The sequence below is a fragment of the Aquarana catesbeiana genome, linkage group LG09 (assembly GCF_042186555.1).
Source record: "Aquarana catesbeiana isolate 2022-GZ linkage group LG09, ASM4218655v1, whole genome shotgun sequence".
Classification (NCBI taxonomy): domain Eukaryota; kingdom Metazoa; phylum Chordata; class Amphibia; order Anura; family Ranidae; genus Aquarana; species Aquarana catesbeiana.
Window position 1 is genome coordinate 124,775,192 of NC_133332.1, and position 27,552 is coordinate 124,802,743.

The window sequence follows — 27,552 nt, forward strand, 5'->3', positions numbered from 1 at the left end:
TAATGGGTGAGTAGGGGCCACATATAAGCCAGGATAGGAGGAGCCCTAGTGCAGTTGCGGCATGAGAGACCCCACCGTCAGGCAGATGTATTCAGCAAGTGCTGGCCCTGGACAGGGCTGGAGGACAGAGACGGGTAGACCTACATCCAGAAGAGCTGGCTCTATTCATCCTTACTCATGCAGTGGTAGAGTCCTGAAAATGTTGCAAAAGGCTTTTTAGGCCAGGCCAAGTGTCCCCTGTAATGAGGTTATCTCCCGGAGGACCTGGGAAAAATGTACCCAAGCCAGAGGTGACTGCATTGATCTTGCCTCAGGCGACTACCTGTAAGGAGCAATGAGCTGGACACAGGCAGCCTAAGGCAAACCAGGACCCTCTGAGTGAGTACTTATGACCTCAAAAGGAGAGATACTGAGCAGGGAAGATGGATTACTAAAATGTACTTTGTGCTGCTTTCACATGTGACTGCTGCGAATCGTTCACTATATGTGGTTGACAAAATGCCGTCATGTGGCCACGGATAGTATGTTGATGTGATGTGACTGTAAAGCCATCTTAAAGTAACACCAGTAAAGTGAAGCAATTCTAACTTTTTGTGTGGACATTTTTTCCTTGGGATAAAAAGGTTAAAGGAGAAGTATGGCCAAAGCTTTTGGCCCTTACTTCCCCTATGGATCACAGGAGTGAGTGCAGTTTGTTCTGCGCTCTTGTGACTAATTTTTAGCTGACAGCATGCTAAAATCTGCTGTTGGCTGGCATCACATAGCCAGTCCAGGCTCTGGATCATTCCTGACTTTACAGTCAAGATCCACCCAGATGCCTAGACCAGCAGCTGGCTCAGCCTTTCAGCAAGCCAGCGCTCCCACCCACTCCACAGCCTGGTGCTCCAGTGAGCACCGGAGAGGCAGAGCAGAGAGCCAGTGACTAAAAGTCACTGACTCTCTGCAGACTGAAGAATCAAGCGATCAGCTTAGAAGCAAGAGGGGAAAGATTCAGCATCAGGACAATGCTGCAACCATCTAAGTGAGCATAATTTTTTTTCCACAACCCCATACTTCTTTTTTAATGACCGTGAATGTTGCAAGAAGACTGGAGATGGGCAGGAGATTGCAGAGTTAAAATCTCAAGCAGGGGGGTTGTTGTTCTGGTAGGAAAAGAAGCGGGGCAGGGACTTATGCTTTTGGCGCCATTCCACATTTGCAATGAGGAGTGCTGGAACACAAAGCATTGTAGCACAGCAATGTATTCATGTTTCAAGGAACCTACCCAAAGAGCTAATTGGTAATATTTTGTAATTCTAAAAATCTCACTTTAAAAGACTTGAAAACAATGTCTATCCTTTTACTAAAACACTTAAAAAAAAATTTTTCTTTAACTTTTTATTTGTAATTTTCAAGCAAACATACATTTTCATTTATTGGCTATTATTTTTTTTGCAGTTAGTTACAGCATTTCCAGTGACAGATGATGAAGTAAACTTGTTTTAGACTGTGAAAAGTGCACATCATCTGTCTTTGGAAACCAATGTCACGCAGCTATCCAGTGATGTGGAATAAGATGGACATCAGGTGTTCATTTTCTAAGATGTCATTTGAAGGTTGCAGGTACTTTATCATACTTATAGTCAATCTGACTCGCTTCAGTGATTTCTTTCACAGTAGGTACTGAATTCCTCACCTACTGCATGACAAATCACTTCTAGGCATTCCTTGAACGTGGTACATACCCAAATCCAGAGTCCTCCTATTTCAGTTTTCTATTCTGTAAAGAATATATTTGCATTATATATATCAGATACTGTAAGGATCCACGTACTTGTGAGCAGTCTTCCTTGACATGCAGAAGTATTTGAAAGGAAACAGCAAAAATAATTGTCATTACTTTATTTTTTATGCATTCTCCTTTAGTTTATATGCTTTATTGTGTGTTTTTATTAGTTAACTTACCCCCTATCCCAGCCCCCCACCCTAAACGTTTTATACTCACCAGTTATCGTTCCTGAACATCTTCATTGTGCAGCCCACTGGTAGCTGATGCAAAATCTCCAGGTCTCTCCATTCATTTCTTTGGACAGGCTGTCTTTTTATGTAGCCAATGGGTGGATAGCCTCTCAATAGGAATAAACAGAGATTTTCTATGCGTGCACAGAATTAACGGCCCAGTCAGGATCCTTTGCAGTGGTAAGTGTGTGGCACAGTGACTTAGCACTTCTGCCTTATAGCACTAGGTTCTGCAGTTTGAATCCTAATGAGGGCTGCTCTCCAAGACTTAGATTGGGAGGGAATATTGGCATCGAAGAACACAGAACAGAAATGAGAATTCTTCTAAACTACTGTATGCGAAGACACTGCAAAATATATTCCCATGGGCAACAAGTTTAAAAGGCTAAAAATAAAACCCACCGTTAAAAAAAAACTATAAATAATAAGAAAAGAGATTTTAAAAAATATAAAAATGAAGGCACACTATCATCATTTAAATGTTACAAAGAATATAACAGAATATGTAAAAAGGAAATAAAGGCCACAAAAAGTAAACCAAGCAACAGATTACAAAAGATAGTAGGACAAACCCCCAAAAATTCTTCAAATATGTTAATAGTAAAAAAGTCAGGTCTGAGCATGTAGGCCCTTTACAAAACTATCTAGAGAGGGTGACTGGGGACAAAGAGAAGGCAAATGTATTAAATACCTTCTTCAACTCTGTGTATACAAAGAAGCATGGGGGAACTCATGTCCATAATGAGGATGGTATTGACACAGCCCCAAATGATCCACAATGGCTCAACATTGATATGGTCCAGAAATATTTAGACAGAATAAAGTTGAATACACCCACAGATCCTAAAAGAAATGAGTTCCATCATTTTTCAAAGCCATTGTTTCTAATCCTTAGGGACTCTTTAATGACTGAAAGAGTACCACTGGATTGACGTATGGCCAATGTGGTGACTTTATTTTAAAAGAAATCAAAGTCTTTACCAAGTAACTATAGACCTGTTAGTTTAACTTCTATAATTGGAAAGATAATGGAGAGTTTAATAAAAGACCACATAGATGAGTTCTTGCTGGAAAAAAATATTTTAAGCAACAGATAGCATGGATTCATGAAAGACAGAAGTTGTCAGACAAATCTGATTTCTTTTTATGTAAAACCTTAGACAAAGAAGTAGCTATGGACATGGTATACTTGGATTTTGCAAAAACGTTTGACACAGTTCCCCACACGCTGTTAATGTGTAAAATCTACCAGTTTGGAAAAATCTGTTTGTAAATGGATAGAAAACTGGCTAAAAGACAGAATTCAGAGAGTAATAGTTAATGATTCATACTCTGATTGGTCTAGGGTTGTACCCCAAGGTTTGGTGTTGGGACCCTTGATTTTTATTATACTGTATTTATAAATGATATAGGGTCTGGGATTAAAAGTACCATTTCAGTCTTTGCAGATGAAACCAAGCTATGCAGTGGAATAACGTTCTTACTTGATATCTCCAACTCACAAGCAGACCTCAGTGCACTGTTTAATTGGGCAACTATGTGACAAATGAGGTTTTTATGTTGATAAATGTAAAGTTATGCACTTGGGGACTAAAAATATGTATGCATCATACATACTAGGGGGGGGTACAACTGGTAGTCAATGGTGGAGAAGGATCTGGGTGTTCTGGTAGATCATAAACCTAATAAAAGCATGTAATGCCAAGCTGCGGTTTCCAAAGCGAGCAAAATCCTTTCTGGTATTAAGAAAAGTATAGACTCCTGAGAGAGAGATATCATTTTGCACCTGTACAAATCATTAGTAAGACCTCACCTGTAATACGCAGTTCAGTTTTGGGCAACTATTCACAAAAAGGATACTGGGGAACTGTAGAGAGTGCAGAGAAGGGCAACCAAACTGATAAGGCATGGAGGAGCTCAGTTATGAGGAATGATCAGAGGAACTGAACTTATTGTCTCTTGAGAAAAAGAGATTAAGGGGGGATATGATCAACATGTATAAATACATATAGTGAACTTGGTGTTGAGTTATTCTCGTTAAGGCTCAAAACAGAGGACAAGGGGGCACACTTTGTGCCTGGAGGAAAAGAGATTTAATCTCCAAATATGGAAAGGTTTCTTCACAGTAAGAGCTGCGAAAATGTGGAATAGACTCCCTCAAGAACTGACTTGGTCCATCTCAGTAGATTGCTTTAAAAAAGGCCTGGATTCTTTCCTAAATGTACATAATATAACTGGATACTAACATTTATATGTAAAGTTGATCCAGGGAATATCCGATTGCCTCTTGGAGGATCAGGAAGGATTTTTTTCACCTGCTGGAGTAAACTGGTTCATGCTTTGCTATTTTTTTTAACCTTCCTCTGGAGCAACTGTGGGTAAAGGATTGTGTATATAGGATTGTATAATTGTATTTTGTTTTCCTTTTTTGATTAAACTAGAGGAACTTGTGTCTTTTTTCAACCAGGCTAACTATGTAACTATGATTAATATCTTGGAACTGATACTAGTGGGCTTACACATCCCCCCGTCTCAGATATTGAACAGATTGGTCATACTGCTAGCCGAATACTCTGCTAACAACATCCTTATTGTAGTAGACCTCAATATGGTCCTTAACCCTAGCCTGAACAGATTGATTCTTGGTCCTACTACTAGCTCAGAGCTATCTAAATGGGCTGACGTGTACCAACTGATCACTATCTGGTGATGGAAATACGCTTCTACGCGAACATTTTCTTGCCACTCTGTTTACGTGCAATGATGTCCCGCATTGGCCTTGTTTATGCTACAGCTAATGTTCTATCTAGAGTGCAGAAAATGCCCTTTTTACCTTGGGGATTTTTAGATCACACTCCAGTTTTCTTACAACTGTCGATAAAACAATCGACAGTGGAGACTATGGCGTCTCTCGCTTTTGGATCTCTGACGAATGTGTTGAACCTCAATATGCCACTGCGCTCCTGTTGTATTGGTTGTTTAATTCTGATTCAACTTCTCCTATGACCTCCTGGGATGCCTTTACGGACTATACTCACAGACAATACCACTCTATTATTAGCACTGTTCATGAGGACCATAACCAGGCATTGGACAGGGCTGAGGTTCATGCATAGCAATTAGACTCTAGATTTACTGCCTCTCCTGATCAGCGCCTCCATTCAGAGATGCAAATGGCACTCAAGGAGGTAGAACTTTTATGCACAGAGGCAGCCTGAAAACAACACCTTAATAATTCTCAACACATATTTGAACAGATCGAAAAGAATGGTGAGCTCCTAGTGTGGTTGGCTAAGGAACAAAACCCCATGACTAGCATTGCAACTATAATGGACGCGATGAGTACCTGTCATGACCTTGCAGTAATACATTCATGACCTGTCTGTCTCTTACCTGGTCTGTGTATCAGCCTTGAGGCTTGTACTCTTACACCTGCATGCTTAAGTAATCTTCCCTCTGTGTGGCTCCACCCTAGCATCAACAGGAACCACTATTTAACACCGTATTCTCTAAGCCTGCCTTGCCGTGCAATATTGTGTGTTTGGTTTCCTGTTTGCCATGTGCTCTAAGTTTGTCTCTGTCTCTGTTACCGATCTTGGCGTGTTCCTGACTATTCCTGTCTGCTTGTGACCCTGACCTTTGGCGCATTCTCGACTATCCCTGTTTGCCTGTGACCCTGACTTTTGGCGTGTTCTCTGTTATCCTTGTCTGCTAGTCACCCCGACATTTGGCTACCTCCTTACTATTCCTTGCTGTCCTGGGCTGCTGTTTCCTCTCCATCCTCCTGTAGCCTACCGTGAGCGTGAGCTGGGAGACCCTGGGGGCCGCGACCTGGAGCCAGTTGCAGCCCAGTCCATCCTCACCACTAGAGGCTCTGGTGAACACCAACTGGCTCTTAGACTCCGCGCCCTGGGGAATCTATGCTCTAACTCACTGTGGGATCCGTGTTGGTGCTCCAGGGGACCTGCCTTCCTGAACCACCCCGAGTTCCATCTGCAGCAGTCAGCCTTAGGGTCCACTATCATAGCGGTGCACTCCTGACCCCAATGGGGTGCATCTGTCACCTGGATACAGGTGACCTGACAGTTTGCACGGCCATGGACCCGTCTGATGTGTCGTTACCTGTCGATGATCAGCTGCAGGGCATAGTCCACAGACTCGAGACCCAGGAATCTAATCAGACCCAGGTGATGCGATTCCTTCAGGATCTGGCTTCCCGCTTTGAACAACTTCAAGCCTCCTCGGTAGGGATACTCCACCAGGAGTGGATTTCCTTTCTTATCCTTCCTAAGGTCTCAACCCCTATCGTATTGGGGCTTCCTTGGTTGCAGCTCCACTCTCCACACATTGACTGGACTTCTGGGCAGATCCTGGCTTGGGGTCCCTCCTGTTTCTCTTCCTGCCTACTCAAGGTTGCCCCTAAGGGGAGACTTCCCGTGGCTACCACCTCAGTATCCTCTGCCCTTCCCGCTGCATATAGTGATTTCCGGGATGTGTTCTGTAAAAAGTCAGCTGAGGTGCTTCCTCCTCACAGGTCCTTTGACTGTGCCATTGACCTTGTTCCCGGAGCAGCTCTACCCAGGGGTCGTACTTACCCTCTGTCTATCCCAGAGACCCAGGCCATGTCTGAGTATGTTGCAGAAAATCTAGAAAAAGGATTCATCTGGAAATCCTCAGCGCCTGCAGGAGCAGGGTTCTTTTTTGTTGCCAAAAAGGATGGTACCCTAAGACCCTGCATTGACTACCGAGGCCTAAATGCAGTAACGATCAAAAATCGATACCCTCTACCCCTAATATCGGAACTATTTGACAGGTTGAAAGGTGCCTCCATTTTACCAAGTTGGATCTCAGGGGTGCATACAATTTGATCCGAATACGGAAAGGGGATGAATGGACAACTGCGTTTAACACTAGAGATGGGCATTACGAGTATTTGGTCATGCCCTTTGGTTTGTGTAATGCCCCAGTGGTGTTCCAAAACTTTATTAACGAAATCTTCAGGGATCTGCTTTATCAATTTGTTGTCATCTACCTGGATGACATTCTCATCTTTTCGGATAGTCTGTCGGTTCACAGAGACCATGTCCGGATTGTACTTCAGCGCCTTCGAGAAAATAATCTGTACGCCAAGCTGGAGAAATGTTCTTTTGAATGTTCTGAAGTCCTGTTTCTGGGATGCTTTGTCTCTAACTTCGGTCTTCGTATGGATCCTGGGAAGGTCTCAGCCATTACCAACTGGCCTTTTCCTGCCGGCCTCAAGGCCACGCAGCGCTTTCTTGGGTTCACTAATTATTACAGGCACTTCATTAGGAATTACTCCTCTATTGCTGCACCAATTATCGTCTTGACCAAGAAGGGTGCTAATGCCAAGGAGTGGTCCCCCGAAGCTATCTCTGCCTTTCATGATTTGAAACAGGCCTTCATTTCTGGACCTTTGTTGAGGCGACCTGACCCGAGGGATCCATTTTTTATTGAAGTGGACGCTTCCTCAACTGGGGTGGGAGCTGTGCTTCTTCAATCCTTTGGGAAAAAACATCTACCATGTGCGTTTTTCTCCAGAAAATTTTCTCAGGCGGAGAAGAATTACGCTATTGGTGATGGGGAACTTCTTGTGATTAAATTGGCGTTGGAGGAGTGGCGTCATCTCTTGGAGGGTTCCCCACATTCCATAACAATTTTCACTGACCATAAAAATCTGCAGTACTTACAGAATGCCAAACGATTGAATCCCAGACAGGCCAGGTGGAGTCTCTTCTTTTCCCGTTTTAACTTCACCATTACATTCAAACCTGGTTCCTGCAACAGTTGGGCTGATGCACTCTCTAGATCTTTGAACATTCAGGATGAGGAGCCTACCATTGAACCTGATCCGATTATCCCTACTTCATGCATCCTTGCCCATTCAATCACCCTGAAGTCAAAAATTCCTCCTGGCAGGACCTTCGTCCCCACTGAGCTAAGAGCTAAGATCCTTCGTTGGGGACATGACTCCAAGGTGGCAGGTCATGCTGGGTTTCTTCGATCCTTCCTCCTCATCAGTCGCCACTACTGGTGGCCTACTCTCTGTTCGAATGTCAAAGACTATGTTAAGGCTTGTCATGTCTGTGCCCAGTCTAAGTCCTCCACGCAGGCTCCTGCTGGGCTTCTCATGCCCTTGCCCATTCCCAAGGAGTCCTGGTCTCACATAGCCATGGACTTCATCACCGATCTTCCACCTTCTGAGAAGAATACGGTCATTTGGGTGGTAATTGATCGGTTCTCCAAGATGGCCCATTTTGTTCCTCTTCCTGGTCTCCCTTCTGCTCCTGCCTTGGTTCCCATTTTCGTACGAGAGATTTTCCGTCTTCATGGTGTCCCTTCCCATGTAATTTCAGACAGGGGTGTTCAGTTTACTTCTCGCTTTTGGAGAGCCTTTTGCAAATCCCTCAACATTTCCTTGGATTTTACCTCTTCTTACCATCCCCAATCCAATGGCCAGACTGAAAGGGTTAATCAGGAGTTGGAGGTCTTTCTCCGTACCTTGGTCTCGGCTCATCAGGATGATTGGGTCTCATTACTCCCGTGGGCAGAGTTCTCCCACAACAATCATGTCAATGTCAGTTCTCAGAAGACACCCTTTGTCACTGTTTATGGAAGACATCCTCAGCTCCCTCTTCCTATGATCTGTTCTTCTGACATCCCAGTTTTGGCTACTGTTCAGGAATCATTCAATTCCTTGTGGGCTGATGTTCATGATTCCCTCCAGAAAGCTGCCAACAAGTTCAAAAGTTTTGCTGACCGTCGCAGGCGTAAGCCGCCTTCTCTACAGCCAGGAGACAAAGTCTGGCTTTCTACCAGGAACATCAGACTCCGGGTTCCTTCTCTCAAGTTTGCCCTGAGATTCATTGGTCCTTACAATATAATTTCTAAGCTGAATACTGTTTGTTTTAAACTCCAGATCCCTAAAAGCCTCAGGATCTCAAACTCCTTTCACGTATCCCTTCTGAAACCTTTAGTTTTCAATAAGTTCTCTCGACCTCTCCCTACCTTGGCTCCAGTCTCTGAAGATGATCAGGAGTACGAGGTTAGTCAAATTTTGGATTCTCGCTTCTATAAAGGTGTCCTTCAATATCTTGTGGATTGGAAAGGTTTCGGTCCTGAGGAGAGATCTTGGATTTCTGCATCTGAAGTCTTCGCACCTCGTCTTCTGAGGAAGTTCCATTTGAAGTTCCCCTCCAAGCCTGGTCCAATGCGGGGGAGGGGGAGGCCTCGTAAGAGGGGGGTACTGTCATGACCTTGCAGTAATACATTCATGACCTGTCTGTCTCTTACCTGGTCTGTGTATCAGCCTTGAGGCTTGTACTCTCACACCTGCATGCTTAAGTAATCTTCCCTCTGTGTGGCTCCACCCTACCCTCAACAGGAACCACTATTTATGTATTCTCCAAGCCTGCCTTGCTGTGCAATATTGTGTGTTTGGCTTCCTATTTGCCGTGTGCTCTAAGTTTGTCTCTGTCTCTGTTACCGATCTTGGCGTGTTCCCGACTATTCCTGTCTGCTTGTGACCCTGACCTTTGGCGCGTTCTCGACTATCCCTGTTTGCCTGTGACCCTGACTTTTGGCGTGTTCTCTGTTATCCTTGTCTGCTAGTCGCCCCGACATTTGGCTACCTCCTTACTATTCCTTGCTGTCCTTGGCTGCTGTTTCCTCTCCATCCTCCTGTAGCCTACCGTGAGCGTGAGCTGGGAGACCCTGGGGGCCGCAACCTGGAGCCAGTTGCAGCCCAGTCCATCCTCACCACTAGAGGCTCTGGTGAACACCAACTGGCTTTTAGACTCCGCACCCTGGGGAATCTATGCTCTAACTCACTGTGGGATCCGTGTTGGTGCTCCAGGGGACCTGCCTTCCTGAACCACCCCGAGTTCCATCTGCAGTAGTCAGCCTTAGGGTCCACTATCATAGCGGTGCACTCCTGACCCCAACGGGGTGCATCTGTCACCTGGATACAGGTGACCTGACAGTACCCTAGTTTCTGACTTTGATGATCGTAACCACTGTTTTTAGTGGTATTACAAACACTTGTATATGTTAAGTGGACTTAAAGTTGGAAAATCTATGGTATTCCAGAAGGACATTATCTGTTGCCTAGAGAGATCAACTTCACACTCCCATTACATTGGAGGAGATGCAAGCTGCCCTGCATTCCCTGCAATCTGGGAAAACACCAGGCCCTGATGGCTTACCCGTGAACTCTATAAAACCTATCACGGGGAAATCGCTACCCTGTCTGCATATGACTATAACATCTGCACTACATACTGTCACCTTACCTCCTTCCACAATGAAGATGGTCATTGTCGTATTAAATCAGAGAAGGACCCTGCTCTATGCTATTCCTACTGTTCTATTGCCCTTTTAAATGCAGATGTAAATTTTTGGCCGCAGTGCTAGCTACTCAACTGATTGAGGTTGCGCCTACTTCGATACATGATGACAAAACTGGCTTTATGCCTGGTAAGCATACAGATATTAATATCCAACATCAGTTTACTAACATCTCTGCAACTACCTTGAGGGGGAGAAAGCCTTCAACTCGATGGAGTGGAAATACCTGTGCAAAGTGCTTTTCAAATCTGGCTTCAACCCTAGAAACATTTATTGGATCAGGACATTATATTCTTCTCCTACTGCCAGGGTCAGGACAAATAGTACTATATCCTCTCCATTTACATTGCATAGGGGAACGAGGAAAGGTTGCCTGTTATCACCTGGGCTTTTTGCCCTAGCCCTGAAACCCCTTGTGATTCTAATTTGATCAGCTGACTCTATTCAGGGTGGGTTCATGGGAGGAGAGGATTTCCCTATATGCAGACGTTACATTAATGTACCTTGGTAATGTAACCCATGCCCTTCAATCTGCGTTGTGGCTCATCTCCTCCTCTGGAGCAAAAATCAATAGGGACAAGTGCTTGCTTTTCTCCATGAACCCTAACATTAAATCCCCTATGACTTCTACTCCTGTAAGGCAGGTAACTAATTTTTGATACCTCTATGTCGAGGTGCAAGCAGACCTTTCTTGATATGTCAAAGGTCTGCTTGCACCTCAACATTGAGGTATCAAAAATTAGTTATCAAAAATTGAGGTATCAAAAATTATCTTACTGCTGACTAAATTTACCCACACCTGTTAAACCTGGAAGCAGCTTCCATTAAGTCCGATAGGATGAGCCTAATCTCCTAAAAAATATCTTTAAATCTTCCTTTTTTTATTATCTTATTATTTTTATCTACATTTTGCCATAAACTTGAAAGTACTGTGTCATCTTTTATATGAAATGGTGGAACCCCCAGGCTAGCAAAAGCTGATCTGTCTGTGTCTCTTACCCTGGGAGGCTTAGCCCTACCCAACTTCCTACTTTATTACTGTGTGGCAGTTTTAGTTTCAGTTTAATGGTGGTTTTCCCAACCTAGGGATAATGCAGCAGTCACCTTGGAGGCGGCCCTAATAGGGTCATACACTGAACTGAGCAACTTGCCCTTTGGTGACCCATGTTCTAACCTGGCCATCTCCACCCCATAAAAACAATTATTCTGGTGTGGTGACAGGCTACTGCCCGCTATGGCAGTGTACTCTCCCCACACTCCCTTGTGGTAAAACCTTAACTTACCTCATTTTAGTTCAATACCTGACCCTCAACTATAGGCTACCCATGCCTGCAAAATATAATCCTGCGGGTATAATTGAGAAAAAGGTGCCACTATTCAAAATACCGCCACTGCGCCTCTGGATAGATACAGAGTATGTGGAAGCTGCCACTTAAAAGGATAAAATATAAAAGCTGAATTTTAACTACTGGTCAATCTGGGATAATGACACAAAGTCAAAATAGCGGCGCTAAATGTTTGTGCACAAGGAGTATTAAATCCCCTAAAGTGACATGTGACTCACAATTTACAAATGAGAATATAACTGACATGTGCTAAAATATAATAAATGCTAAAGCACTAAATTGACAAATAGCACTAAACACCCTGTGACAAGTGAAGTGATATGATGTAGCTAGTGAAGCTACAAAAAAAAAAAGTTTTTTTTCCAAAATATAAAAAATAAAGTCCATAAAGTATTGAAGAGGATCTATAGTCGATGTGAAGATCTCTTAATCCATTCACCACACCAATGTGTCTGTGATTCCACTCCCCTAAAGAAACACACTCACCAAATTCCAATGCCTACATTCTCATGTTAGGCTAAAGAGCATTTAAACCACATGGATAGGGTTTTAGAGCAAGCATCCAAACTCCAGCCGTGCATCTCATATAATCTCCACATGTGAATAAAAAAGTGTACCAATAGTGTAATACTGTAAACAAAGCTTTAATGAAAACACTAAACAGCCTTCAAGATTTCAACTCACATGGTACAAGTTAAAAGACAGCAAAAGTGACTAAGGTAAGCCTTTCAAAGCCTCCAGAGCAGTGGATAAAACGGCCACGGCGGACCCAAGGTGTGCAGGCATAAGGTTGAATCTCACCCCTCCCTTGGTCCTGGATCTAAACCTGTTCGTCAACTTGCTGGTGTATCACGTGGTCAGTGCGTTTCTTTAGGAGAGTGGAATCACAGACACATTGGTGTGGTGAATGGATTAAGAGAACTTCACATCGACTATAGATCCTCTTCAATATTTTATGGACTTTATTTTTTATATTTTGGAAACATTTTTTATTTTTTTATTTTTTTTGTAGCTTCACTAGCTACATCATATCACTTCACTTGTCACAGGGTGTTTAGTGCTATTTGTAAATTTAGTGCTTTAGCATTTATTATATTTTAGCACATGTCAGTTATATTCTCATTTGTAAATTGTGAGTCACATGTGACTTTAGGGGATTTAATACTCCTTGTGCACAAACATTTAGTGCCGCTATTTTGACTTTGTGTCATTATCCCAGATTGACCAGTAGTTAAAATTAAGCTTTTATATGCCTGTAAAATAGTATGCCTCAGGGCTCCCTATTGACCTTTGACTCAAATAAAACCATTTACTGCCTCCCTAACTCTATATTCGTTCGATACCTGTAACTAAGACACACAATGGGGAAGCAGTTTCCATCCAGGGTTGTGTTGTCCACTAACCTTCTTAAACTGTACTTATTGCAGAAATGACGAACAAACCTTTCTCCACCCTCTACTGCACCTTAAATGTCACCCCCATGGCTAGGTTACAGACACTGTACCACAAGTGGCAGGTTGACATTCCATCTCTTTCAGAGGATGATTGGGGTGAATGCTTATAAAGCTTTCTACCTGTTATGATCTCTGCCAGATATAGATTTATTTATTTGAAACTTTCACATTGAGCTTATTACAACCCCCCCCCCCCCCATCATCTAGCTACCATATATCCTCACATGTTGTACTTATGCCACTGATGTGGTGCAGAGCCTGGCATACTCATTCATGTATTGTGGACATGTCCCCACTCATAAACCCATTGGAGAGAGGTGTTGCCCGTCATCAGTATAGTGGGAGGGTTGCCTCTTCTTGTTGACCCCTTAATATTTATCCTAGGTGTTGTTGATAATAGAGACTACCTGCTGTACACAATGGTTTGCTTTTTAATGCCACCTTCTATGTTTGAAGGGACATTTTGATGGAGGCTGCAAACCCCATCGACTCAAGATGACAGAAAGCCATCAATTATTGGGTCCTCCCATTATCTAAATGTATTTACCTTAGTAGATATTGCACCAAAACGTTTGACAAATATTAGTCTAGTTGGACTGATGCATAAGGCCTAACTGTTTAAACTAGCCAGAGCCTCTCCTCATTTCCTTGCTCAGCTCCCTTCTGTTTAGTCTCCTATACTTTTCCACATACCAGATATGATTAGAATGTGAATGTAATCTTGCTTGGTTTATATCTGATAATACTGTGTGACTGGCACTGCTAATGTTTGAGCAATTTTTCTTCACTACTTCTTCTTCCTCCTCTCCCCTTGATCCATGTCCCTTTTCTTTCCGTGACTCCTTGGAGTATAGCTCCTGCCCTCAATACTCTGTTTCACACAATTCTACCTTACTACTGTTGTACTATGGTACACTCTTACCTGGATTTGTATTGTATGTGTGTCTGATTGAACATCTATGCATGTTACTGCAATGTACCTAGTGTTCACCTAAGCCAATCTATGTACCATACATTTTGTACCTTTCAATTTTATGTAGTTTTACTGTATTTTGTACAGCTTTCTTGTGCAGAATTAACACAATAAATTAACTTGCTGAAAAAAAATGTAGCATAGCCGCCAACCAGCAATTATCTTTGAATTTACAGGTAGGCAAAGAATGTCTTATTGGCCACTATGAATTGTTTCACATTTTGTTTCATAACATAAATACATTTTGCTTCATTCTGTCACTTTATGTGTTAGTAAATCCATTTTTTCTTTCATTGTTCAAAAAGAATAGAATTTTTAAGCTACACAAAATTACTAACATTATCCTGCATGTTAAGAAACCGTATGTAGAGGTAAAAGTATTGGTCCAAAGGGTACTGGACCACTAATGTAAGGTGGGGCAATTCCTGAATCCTGCACATCCTGTAGGCTGTTTAAGAACACCAGATTTGGGAAAGGCCTATCAATTTCTGTGTGGATAAACACAATTTTAATACACATTTTTTTTTTTAATTTTTGCTATTGCCACAAAGTTATTTTAGGCATTTTTCCCAGATGTCTGTATTTGAAAGAATATTCACAAGTTTTGGACCAGAAAGGGAAAGGCAAAACAGTTAAGAAAATAATTGTGGAGATTCCGAGATAGAAAGGGATTCAGGAGAAGATCAGGAAAGCTGACTCTAGTAACACAATTTGGCCCTTGTGGGATGCTGGCAGCATGGCTAACTAATTGGGACCCAGGGGGCAATGCATTTTCCAGACGTAAGATCTACAACATCACAGTGGCCTTAAATGCTGTATTTATTTTGCTCTTTGCCACATATTACAAGCTGAAACATTTTTGTTGTACACCTGTAGTTTGAGAAGCAATGTATGCTGTAAAAGGGGGTAAGAATGACATGGCAATGCATGTTATGGTATTTGACTGTAATAAAAGCACATCCCATACCTGGGCTACAGTAAGTATTATAAGCCCAACTGGACTTTCTCTTTAATTCATCTAAATGCGTTCAAGGTGTATCAAAATAAAAATTGTACAAAGTCACAGGCAAAAAGAGAATACTGTCTTCTGCCAGCATGCTGTAGAGTAGGACCCTTGTTCTCTCTGTTTATTAGCAGTGGTCTTTCTGCAGTGGTCCAGTGGTGCAACACACCTCCTGCTGAGTCAGAAATAGAGCTCTTCCATCTCTAATTTGCAGATTGCAAGACTATACAACCATGGCCAAAAGTTTTAACAATGACACAAATATTTGCATATACTCCAGAATGTTATAAAAAGTGATCAGATTAATTGCAATTAATTGTAAAGTCTCTCTTTGTCATTAAAATTAATGTAATCCCATAAAAAAAAAACATTTCCACTGCATTTGCGAAGAAGGCTTCAGGGCGCCCAAGAAAGTCCAGCAAGCGCCAGGACCATCTCCTGCAGTTGACTCAGCTCAGCTCAGTTCAGGGCACCGCCAGTGCAGAGCTTGCTCAGGAATGGCAGCAGGCAGGTGTGAGAGCATCTGCAAGCACAGTGAGGCAAAGACTTTTGAAGGATGGCTTGGCATCAGAGGCATTGCTAGGTGCCAAAAAGACCAGGGGCTTCAGCCCGAAGTCCAAGAACCGGGGTGGGGGTGTTGCAGCTTTTTTTTGGGCTGGGTGGTGGGGTTGTGTGACTTACCAGTGACCATTACACTGATGTACATACACTGACCTGCCTGATCTACATTATACACTGAGCTACATTATACACTGACCTACATAACCTACATTATACACTGACCTGCCTGACCTACATACACTGACAGTGACCAGTGACCTGCCTGACCTACACACACTGACAGTGACCAGCCTGACCTACATACACTGACCAGCCTGACCTACATACACTGACAGTGACCAGTGACCTGCCTCACCTACACACACTAACAGTGACCTGCCTGACCTACATACACTGACCAGCCTGACCTACACACACTAACAGTGACCAGCCTGACCTACATACACTAACAGTGACCAGTGACCTGCCTGACCTACATACACTGACCAGCCTGACCTACACACACTAACAGTGACCAGCCTGACCTACATACACTAACAGTGACCAGTGACCTGCCTGACCTACATACACTGACCAGCCTGACCTGCATACACTAACAGTGACCTGCCTGACCTACATACACTGACAGTGACCTGCCTGACCTACATACACTGACAGTGACCAGTGACCTGCCTGACCTACATACACTGTGTGTCTAACCTACCTCAGCTCAGCCGTGGTGTGTGGTCACAGCAGGCAGTCAGTCAGTCACTCGTCACCATCAGAGGGGAGCCGAGCCGAGGAGGAGAGGCGAGTCAGCTACCCGCCCCAGCGGGGATGTAGCGTTCCCACCTTCTGGAGCCTGCAGGCTGAGATGGACGTCATGTCACAAGTCCCGCGGTCCTGACATTGGCGCTGCAGGCTCCAGAAGGCGGGACCTGCGGCACTCGGCCGCACTCTGCCACTTTCGGCCGCTATGGCAGTCGGCTACTTTCGGCCGCACTTGGCCACTTTCAGCCGCACTCACGACCAGAACGGTCCCGGCGGCTGGCGCTCGGGGCTAACAATGGAATTCAGCATTCCATAGACTCGGGGCTTTAGGGGGTCACATTTGGGGCTTCAGCCCCCCCTAGCCACCCCCTCCCGACGCCCCTGCTTGGTGTCAAGAAGGGCAGCAAAGAAGCCACTTCCCTCCAGGAAAAAACATCAGGGACAGACTGATATTCTGCAAAAGGTATAGGGATTGGACTGCTGAGGACTGGGGTAAAGTCATTTTCTCTGATGAATCCCCTTTCCAATTGTTTGGGGCATCCAGAAAAAAACCTTGTCTGGAGAAGAAAAGGTGAGCTCAACCATCAGTCCTGTTTCCTGCCAACAGTAAAGCATCCTGAGACATGTGTGGGGTTGCTTCTCAGCCAAGGAAGTGGGCTCATTCACAATTTTGCCTAAGAACACAGTCATGAATAAAGAATTGTAGAAATATATCCTCCAAGAGCAATGTCTCCCAACCATCCTGGAACAGTTTGGTGATGAACAATACCTTTTCCAGCACGATGGAGCAACTCGCCATAAGGCAAAAGTGATAACTAAGTGGCTTGGGGAACAAAACATCAAAACATCAACATTTAGGGTCCATGGCCAGGGAACTCCCCAGACCTTAATCCCATTGAGAACTCGTAGTCAATCCTGAAGAGGCGGGTGAACAAAAAACCCCACAAATTCTGACAAACTCCAAGCATTGATTATGCAAGAATGGGCTGCATCAGTCAAGATGTGGCCCAGAAGTTGATTGACAGCATGCCAGTGCGAATTGCAGAGGTTTTGAAAAAGAAGAGTCAACAATGAAAATATTGACTCTTTGCATAAAGTTAATGTAATTGTCAATAAAAGCCTTTGACACTTATGAAATGCTTTTTAATTACACTTCAGAATATCATAGTAAAAGCTGACAAAAAGATCTAAAAACACTGAAGCAGCAGGCTTTGTGAAAATGAATATTTGTGTTATTCTCAAAACATTTGGCCACGGCTGTAGGTCTGACATAGCAGGGGGACTATCATTCCTCTGTATCCACAAAAAAGTGCAAGGGTCCTTTTCTGCAGCATACTGGAAGGACACAGGCTTTTCTGCTCTAGACACTTTAACAAGAATACAAACTGTAAATCTTCACACAACAGTTGTTTTAATGCAATTGGAAATTATTTAGCGGATTTAAATCGAAAGTTCAATTTTGCATTAAACATGACATTACCTAAACATACTGAATCTTCATCATTGGATAAATCAGGGATCTTCAAACTATGGCCCTCCAGCTGTTGTGGAACTACACATCCCATGAGGCATTGTAAAACTCTGACATTCACAGACATGACTAGGCATGATGGGAATTGTAGTTCCTGAACAACTGGAGGGCCATAGTTTGAAGACCCCTGGGATAAAAGAAGTGCACAACTCTCTTGTCCCTGCTTTCCCATCCACAGAATTATGTATGTTACTAGTATACTTTAAATATCATTTTTTTCTGTTATTGCTATGGTATTTATTTTAAATAAGAAATTTTTAATTACATCATCACCCATATTCTTTTAAAAAGGTGACAAATGCTTTATACATTCCTACATGACTGTGGCTACAGCTGGCTATAATACATATGCAAATCAAGAGATAGAGCTATGATGGACTTTAACGGTACCAGTAAGGGACATATAAACAAAATAATACTTAATGTCTTTATTACAAAAGGTTAAAAATATTTTTTGCAAATATAAAACCATTATAAAAATACCGGGTATCAATGAATTAGAGATCTCTGTTATTACAAATGTCAAGAGGTTGCCGTGTTTCACATCTTAGCTTCTTCAGGACCTTATATTTTTGACTAAGAACAGAGCTCCTGTTCAAAAACAGAGAGAGACACATAAATATTATTTACATTTGGATTGCATAGAACGTAACAGAATTAATTTCGAAATATCATCCACTGAAGTGGGGAATAGCAAATATGAGGACTCACAAAATGACATGCCAGGTGTCGTAAGAGAGCGATCCAACAACCAGTGTTTTTACACAATAAAGTAATCAATATAAGTAAAACCATCAGAAAATCATGTGATTTATTCTGAAATGCCAATAAGTGTGGAATCAATAGATAAAACATGGGTTTGTAGGCTAACCATAGCAATAAAGTACTTACAAAGGATGGAGTCCTAGTTGGAAAAGGAAGGAGAGAGGGTGTAGGCATGAACCAAACACCAGATCACAGAGGACCCTGCAATTACTTCACCAACAAATCCCTAAAAAAATTTCAATACAGTATGTAATCAATGCGCCACAGAATAGGGATAGGGTTAGTATCCCTACTAAAACATGGAAATAGACACAAAAGGGAATAATAAGATGTATATATGCCTTAATAATATGAAGATGTTACTTAATAGTGCTGTTTAGTATGACGTTGCTCACTCAATTGTAAGGACAGAGTAATGCCCCGTACACACGGTCGGATTTTCCGATGGACATTGTCCGATCGGAGCGTGTTGTCGGAAATTCCGACCGTGTGTGGGCTCCATCGGACATTTTCCATCGGATTTTCCGACACACAAAGTTGGAGAGCAGGAGATAAAATTTTCCGACAACAAAATCCGATCGCGTCAATTCCGACCGTGTGTGGCCTGTTCCGACGCACAAAGTGCCACGCATGCTCAGAAGAAATTCCGACACGGGACAGCTCGTTCTGGTAAACTTAGCGTTTGCAATGGATACAGCATTTTCGTCACGCTGCAATGTTAAAAATGGTTTAATACAGCGCACTCTCTTCTTCTTTATAATGTGACAAGAATTAAGTCGTTTTGCTGCTCATATTCACACACACTTCTCACAAACTTTTATTTGTGTTTTTTTAGTGGGATTCCCTGAATATATTGTTATTAGTTGTCACATCTGACAGTTTTATATTTTTTTATTTTTTTTTATTTTGGATTTTAAGCCTTTTTTTTTCTTTAATGTTTGGATTTTTTCCAAGGCTGATCTTTGTTCAATGTTATTTTTATTTTTACTCCCGAATATTTTTGTGTGTGTTTTGTGTGTCAAGTTACCCCAACACCATTGATATCTTTTATTATTTAATCTCCAGGAGATTGTTTGTTGTTGGTGTCCCTTGTTCATTTCACATTGTATATTTGAAATGTACCTGAATCCTCACAAACCAACTGTCATTTTTGAAGTAAAACACATAGGAGAGTATAATTCAAACAAAAATCCTTTATTAAGGGATCAGAACCAAACAAAGAGGAAGGCAACACTGGATCAACATGAGAAATTAGCGAAGCCTGGGACCCCCACGGCAGACATCAATTCTTCAACATCAAAATTGGTGGCCTGAGGAGTCCATATGTAAGGGAGTGCAGTCTGGTCTGGGATTCACAGAGACTCGGATAGCAGCAGATGACATCTGTGTCCCCAGGCTGTGGTACCACAAGAGGCTGCATTTTTTGGCCGACCAGACTGGATCCAGGGTCCTCACTTTCTGGTCTTCCTTTCACGCTTCATTCCGGGCTGTGGCTGTGCAGTTGGAGATGTGGCAGGAGGAGGAGTAGGACCTGGAGGAGGAGGAGGACCTGCAGGAGGAGGAGGACTGGGAGGACCTGGAGGAGGACTGGGAGGACCTGGAGGAGAGGGAGGAGGAGGAGGAGGACCTGCAGGAGGAGGAGGAGGACCATCCCAAAGATGTGTGTGAGGTGTAATTTGGCCCCTCATACCTTTCTCCAGAGCCTCCGATATGAGGGCCTCACACAAGACTTTTTGGCCCTCCTCCATCCTCTGCATTTTATATGCTATGAAGGCAGCAATGTTCTCCTGCATGGTGTGGGGTGCTCCCAGGACCTCTGTAGCCCTCCAAAAGAATGCTATAGCCGCCTCCTCTAGGGTACTCGTCCTACTGCCACTTTCTCTTTTCAGGGGGGGTGGAGGGACCTTGATATCAGCCAGCCGGCTCGGCCCGGCCACCTCCTGGCTGAGACTTCCCTGTGTATGAAAAAGGGACATAGTTTTAGTTTTTGCTTCATCAATCACAATCCTAAATTAGTACTCCCAACTAACATCTAGTTAACATCATTGATTGGACAAGCAGAAATATTTAGAGGAATGCTATACCTGGCTCAATCTGGGCTCCTCCACATGTTGCCTGGAAGGCCCAGGTTGGGCGTCAGAAGCCTCAGCCGGGGGGGAAGGAAGCGTGGAAGGAAGACTGGAGAGGGATGGCTTGGGTTCAGTCTGGCCTGCCAGAAAGTGCAGCCTGTCATAGTACAACATCCTGGGGACATAGATGTCATCTGCTGCTCCGGATCTCTGTGAATCCAGGACCTTCTTGCGCTCCCTTAGATATGTGCTCCTCAGGCCACCAATGAAAATCTTTAAATAAGTGATGTCTGCCGTGGGGATCACCTGCTTCACAATTTCACACAATTGTTCCAGTGCTGCCTTCCTCTTTGCTTGGTTCTTGAAATGGGGGTGGGTAATCTCCAACAGACAGGGCGGCTCCCTTAGCATATCTATGAATACTGACATGAAGTCATTATCTTTCATTAAGATATCCATGTTCACTGCAAGACACAACACAAGACAAAGCCTAATGTCAGACAAAACTCTCCTAATCTTGTTACAATATAGGCCTCAATCTAGAAGCAGTATAGGCACAAGGTTGTCTCTTACCTTCGTTCTTACGATCGGCGCGTCCAATGCTCCTTCCTCCGCTCACAGATCGTACGTAATACGCATGCGTGTTACGCTTTATACACACTACGCATGCGTGTAACTCCGCCCGCCCCTGACGTTCTTTCTAGTGTATTCCCTGCCCCTTTTCGTTCGGCGCAGTGGGTGGAGAGCACATGGCGGAGTTACAGCAGGTGCGTGCTAATTCTAGCAACGAGGAGGAGGAAAGCCTGGATCCAGGCACGTCCCGATCCAGAAGGAGACGTTTTAAGGCCACAAATATGTCATTTGGGGAGATGTTGGAGATGGTCGACATCATGAAGAAGTCCAACTATGACGGAAAATATGGGCCTTACCCCAACCCCAACATCCGAAAGGCCAAGATCATGGCGAAAGTGGTCAGGAGTCTTGAGAGGAATTTCGGGGTAAGAAGATCAAAAGATCAGCTCAGGAAGCGGTGGTCGGACCTGAAGTTGAGAGAGCCAGAGCAGTACAGAAAGATCCGGAGAGTGCTGCAAAAAAGTAAGTAGTTGTGCTGTGTTCCTATTCTTTCTGTCTTTATTCCGTTCGTTCTGCTCCATATGCTTTTATTAATTGTAACGTTTAAAAAGGTCAACTTTAATGTTCATGGGCCCATTATTCATTCGTATCAAACATTTTTCTTTCGGCCTCTAGAACACCATTGTTTAGGCCATATGCATTTTCACACATTTTTGGGGGCCTACTTGGATGCCAAATATTTGTTTGTGTAGATGGATTTGTTACTAGAATGAAATGCAAACTAGATTGTGTGTAAGGAGAGGACACTGAGCAGCTGTTTTCACATCTGGACACTGGAGCACTAGTGTGGGACACAAGAACACCATTTTTATTAGGGGGGGCACACAGGTGCTCCAGTGTATACTATAGGGGGGTCTCCATCTGTGAAGCTTGTACCAAACAGGTAAAGTATTGCAGCTTGACAAAGGACACTAAAAAAGATACATCTTGGAACTCGGCTAAAATAGACAATTGTACCCCACTTCCAAGCAATGTTTCCTATTTCTAGTTCTGCCATCAAATATCTGTGTGCTAAGTATACCATTTTTGTTTTACATAGGGGAGAAAAGACTCGGAGGACACCCCTCATCCCAGGAGACCAGAGACCCCCCCCTCTGGAAGAAGGGGAAATACCAACCCAAGAAGCTGAGCAGGAGGAAGAAGAAGATGTGGTGGAGATTGGCACCACAACAGGTGAGTGTCTGCGACCACAGGCTCAGGTAAAAGAGATGGATGGTGGCAGATTTTTGAGACCTTTTTTTTTTGTTCTTTATCTCTTTTTAGGTGATCGTGATCCAGAACGCTTTACATCTGAAAGTGCCCAGATACTCATCGGGGAGATCATGGGGTGTAATCTCCAATTGCAAAACATCCAGCAACAAATCAGTGATGTTATTAAAAAAAATAATAACATCATTGATGTTTTGGGGCGAATTTAAACCCCACAAAATCACCTGTTTTATCTTACGAAAATTTTTACAATGTTTAGAAAAGCCAAATTTGGAGGATGCACACAGTGTGCCAACATGTGCTATCTGCCATCACGGGAGATCAATGGACGCGTTTTGGGGGTGCAACCCCTTCCTCAATTATAAAGTCGCATTGAGGAAGGGCTTGCTCCCCCAAAACACGTCCCTTGATCCCCCCTGATGGCAGATAGCACATGTTGACATTCGTAAATTGGTGTGCATCTTCCAAATTTGGCTTTTCCAGGGGTGATTTCCCCCCATCTGAACGCTATATCAAACACAGTTCCTAAATACTCATGTCTGATATAGCCTTCAGGTTTTACCATATGTGAACTTTGTAAGTTCAAGTTTTTTTGGCTTTCTTGTTGGTTTTACACAGGCCTGTTTTATCTAAAATGGATATTTCGATTTTTGAGAATGCTACTGCAAACATTGTTATACAACAAACATGTTGGTTTGTTTTAAAAACCTTTGGGAAATGCACATGTGATTGTGCAGGTATAAAAAAGTGCCTTACTCAAGAATGTGTGGATTATTGTCTCAACACTACAACACTTTTGGGGTGATGTAATTGCTGTTTTATGCAAAAATGGGGGTTATTTCCTAAGGGCAAATACACTTTGCACTACAAGTGCAGGTTCAGTGCAGTTGCAAGTGCACTTGTAGTGAAATGTGTTTTGGCATTTAGGAAGTACCAGCCAACACTGTTTTTTATAAGGTTACCCAATCACGACATTTTCTGCACTCAACACATTTCTGTCAGGGTCAGCTAAAACAAACACAAGCAGTAAATGTCCACAAAGAATTTCTTTTGGTTGTTTTTTATTTGAAAAAGGTGTCACAGATTGTCTGGCATATTGATAGCCCCCCTACCCGCAAAGAACTCCAGGTAGCGTAACCGGACATCACGGGCATTCAGGGAGGGCAAGCCAGGACGGCCACTTTCAAGCGCCGTCAGTGTTGATGGATTAGGGATTCCAGCCTCAGGCCCAACTGAGCCAGCATAGTTGGCTGAATGTTTTCTTAAAAAATTATGGAGAACACAGCAGGCAAGTATTATATGGTTCAGTTTATACTCCGCCATATGAATGGGTGTCAGAAATAATCGGAACCGGCTGGCCAGGATTCCAAATGTGTTCTCCACCACTCTTCAGGCTCTGGCCAGCCGGTAATTAAAAACCCTCTGTTCCGGGGTGAGGGTACTCATCGGGAATGGCCACATCAGGTGGTCCCCCAGCGCAAATGCTTCATCAGCAACAAACACAAATGGGAGACCTTCAACATTGTCCTCTGGAGGTGGCAAGTCCAAGCTGCCATTCTGGAGACGCCTGTAGAACTCCGTCTGGGCGATCACTCCACCATCGGACATCCGGCCATTCTTCCCCACGTCCACATACAAGAACTCGTAATTAGCCGACACCACCGCCAACATCACTATACTATTAAACCCTTTGTAATTATAATAGTACGACCCCGAGTTGGGTGGTGGGACAATGTGGACGTGTTTCCCATCAATTGCCCCTCCGCAGTTAGGAAAGTCCCACCACTGGGCAAAGTGGGAGGCCACAGTCTGCCATTCCTGTGCCGTTGAAGGAAACTGTTGAGGAAAAAACAATAAACATTACTATTTTTTCTAAGATACATGGCAAGCAGATTAGACACAAACATTATGGGGCAACCTCCAGATAGCATTTACTAAGGGGAATTTAACAAGGCCAAAGTATAAGGTACACCTATCATATTCCCCCTCCCCCCCTCTCATGGGCCATTTCTAACATTATAGGGGGGGGAACTCTTGGACAAGTAACCCTCTTCACTTCATTGAGAGATGAATGCCTAAATACAGGGTATTACTTGTAACAGACCCTCCTTAGTTACACTATTGGCAGCCCACTGGACAGGTAAGAAGTGTCATAATACAAAGATATAAATACACACAGTACACATTTGAGGACATTTGGACATTCTGCTATTACCTATCAAGATAATAATAGAATAACAAAACTTTAAACAGTACAATTGGAAAGTATACAGGCAGGCCCTTGCACTACATGCTTTGGGGAATTCATCCATACATCTGACCAGTAAAGAGATGGGTATAGTGTGTATGGGTTTGGCAAAGTCAGCAGATAGATGATTGAGGATAGAGAATTGGGATCAGCTGACTTAGCAGTTGGGGGAGGGAGGGTTAAAAAAAATTGGGGGACACCACAAAAAAACCCTCTGGCACTCTGCCTGAATTGAAATCAAAAATCACATTTCCAAACATTTTAGGGGGTGTTTGGGGTAAAGCACCACTATAGAGCTGATAAAATACATTGTTAAGTGACTACATGAGGTGAATATAGGGCAGGAGACACCATGCTGGAGAGGTTATTGAAGGGCAAATATGTATGAAGGACCTAACATAATAATTACATAACAATCCAGCATGCATGAGGACAAAGGGGACATTCACAGCATATTACAATCATGGTAATTAGGGAATGAGGGAAGAAATACAATATATTATCAAACATTCAATACAATAAAATGTGATATAAAAGGATAAAAATCTTACCTTCATATACTCCTTCTGCAGGACGTGGATGATGGCAGAACAGGTCTCTGGGATAATGATCCCCAGAGCCTGGGGGGAGATGCCTGTCGAGAACTTTAAGTCCTGCAGACTTCTCCCTGTGGCCAAATACCGCAAGGTAGCGACCAACCTCTGCTCCGGAGTGATGGCTTGCCTCATGCAGGTATCCTGCCTGCTGATATAGGGGGTCAGCGAAGCCAACAGACGGTGAAACACGGGGTCCGTCATCCTGAGAAAGTTCCTGAAATCATCAGGATTATTCTCACGGATCTCACGGAGCAAAGGCATATGAGAGAACTGGTCACGCTGAAGCAACCAATTCTTGGTCCATGAACTCCTCCCCACCCTGTTCATGGACTGGATTTGTGTCAAGGTCAGGACCCCAACACCAAGCTCCCGCACAGCACGAACTCTACGAGGAGTACGCATACGAAACATGGCTAGAAAACGGTCGGCTGCTCAGAACGAAGTAACAGAACGCACTGAAGAACAGCAAGGCCTGTGAAGAGCGACCTGAAAAACAGCAACGAGCGGGCAAGATCGCACAGAAAACTCTGATACGAAATGACTGCACGCACTGAAGAGCAGATACAAACCCACAAGCACAAACTGAACGGCAGAAAACGATCTGAAAGCCACGAGTCTGAAAAAGCGCGAATCGTCTCTCACCAAACTTTTACTAACACGAGATTAGCAAAAGGAGCCCAAAGGGTGCCGCGCTTGGTTCTGAACCGGCCTTTTCTAGTCTCGTCGTACGTGGTGTACGTCACCGCGTTGTTGGCGATCGGAAATTCCGACAACTTTGTGCGACCGTGTGTATGCAAGACAAGTTTGAGCCAACATCCGTCGGAAAAAATCCTAGGATTTTGTTGTCGGAATGTCCGAACAAAGTCCGACCGTGTGTATGGGGCATAATAGGTATATTCTACAGATAATAGAAAAAATACATAATGAGAATACTCCTATTCACATTCAATAGATTTATACAGGAGTACTAAAAATTCACTAAAAACAGGGTATAAAAGGATGGCCACTTACCATCTGACTGGTGGCAAATGAAACTCTACACCCTGCTGATATTGCTATCTAGCCAATGTCTCCTGCCTCACCTTACATCCACATTCATCATCCTAAGGATCTATGGAATACATAATTGCATATCTAGTGAGCTGAAATCAGCTCACATAATGAACATAGCCATCTGTCCATTGACAAAGCCTCATATAGACTCACCTATGTCTCCCATCAGCAAACACAGCAACATTCACCCAGCCCTTACATTGCAGACTGAATATATAGCTGCTTTTGGTGCCAAACCGGCGTCCTAATTAATGTAAGATGCAGGTGAGATAATGGGGAGGTCCTGGCAGGTTGGGGGTGGATAAGAATAGGAATTAGTAATGCAATGAGCACTCCCACGCATGCGCCAACCAAATTCCTTCCGAGAACTAAACTGAAAGCTCGCACATGTGCACTAGAGCCGGTGCGAGTGTTGCAATACTGAATGGCGAGTGTTCAAACTCTGTACTAAAATGGACTGAGAAGAACGAGCGTCACCCACCCAGCTAAAACCCCCCTAATCCGCACACCATACCACACCATCAATCTCTTTGCATCTGGGCCAAATCACACATCATTGCTATACAGCATAACAATTACACCATATAAGGCCTGACAGGAGTGGGAATCCCCAGACTTCTACCACCTCAACCCCACCACCTTGGTCGGGTAGAGGGACTGAAAAACAACCCCATTACCCCCAGATTGTAACCATGCCGGGGGTCCCACATGTCAGGACTTGGTTATAAATCGCACATCTCAAGACCACCCACACGTCATGTATGCCTGTATAGAATTTTCCTTTTAAAACGAAAAAGAAGGGAGCAGGGTGGTAGGATTTAATACCTTGGTTACTATCCATAACATATAGGGACAAATACAAATATATATATATATATATATATATATATATATATATATATATATCAGATTAATATATGGTTATTAACTCATGATTTATAGAATATGTGAGTCTGAGAGCCACAGGCCCAGGCAGCAAGCCTGAGATTACCCTAAAAA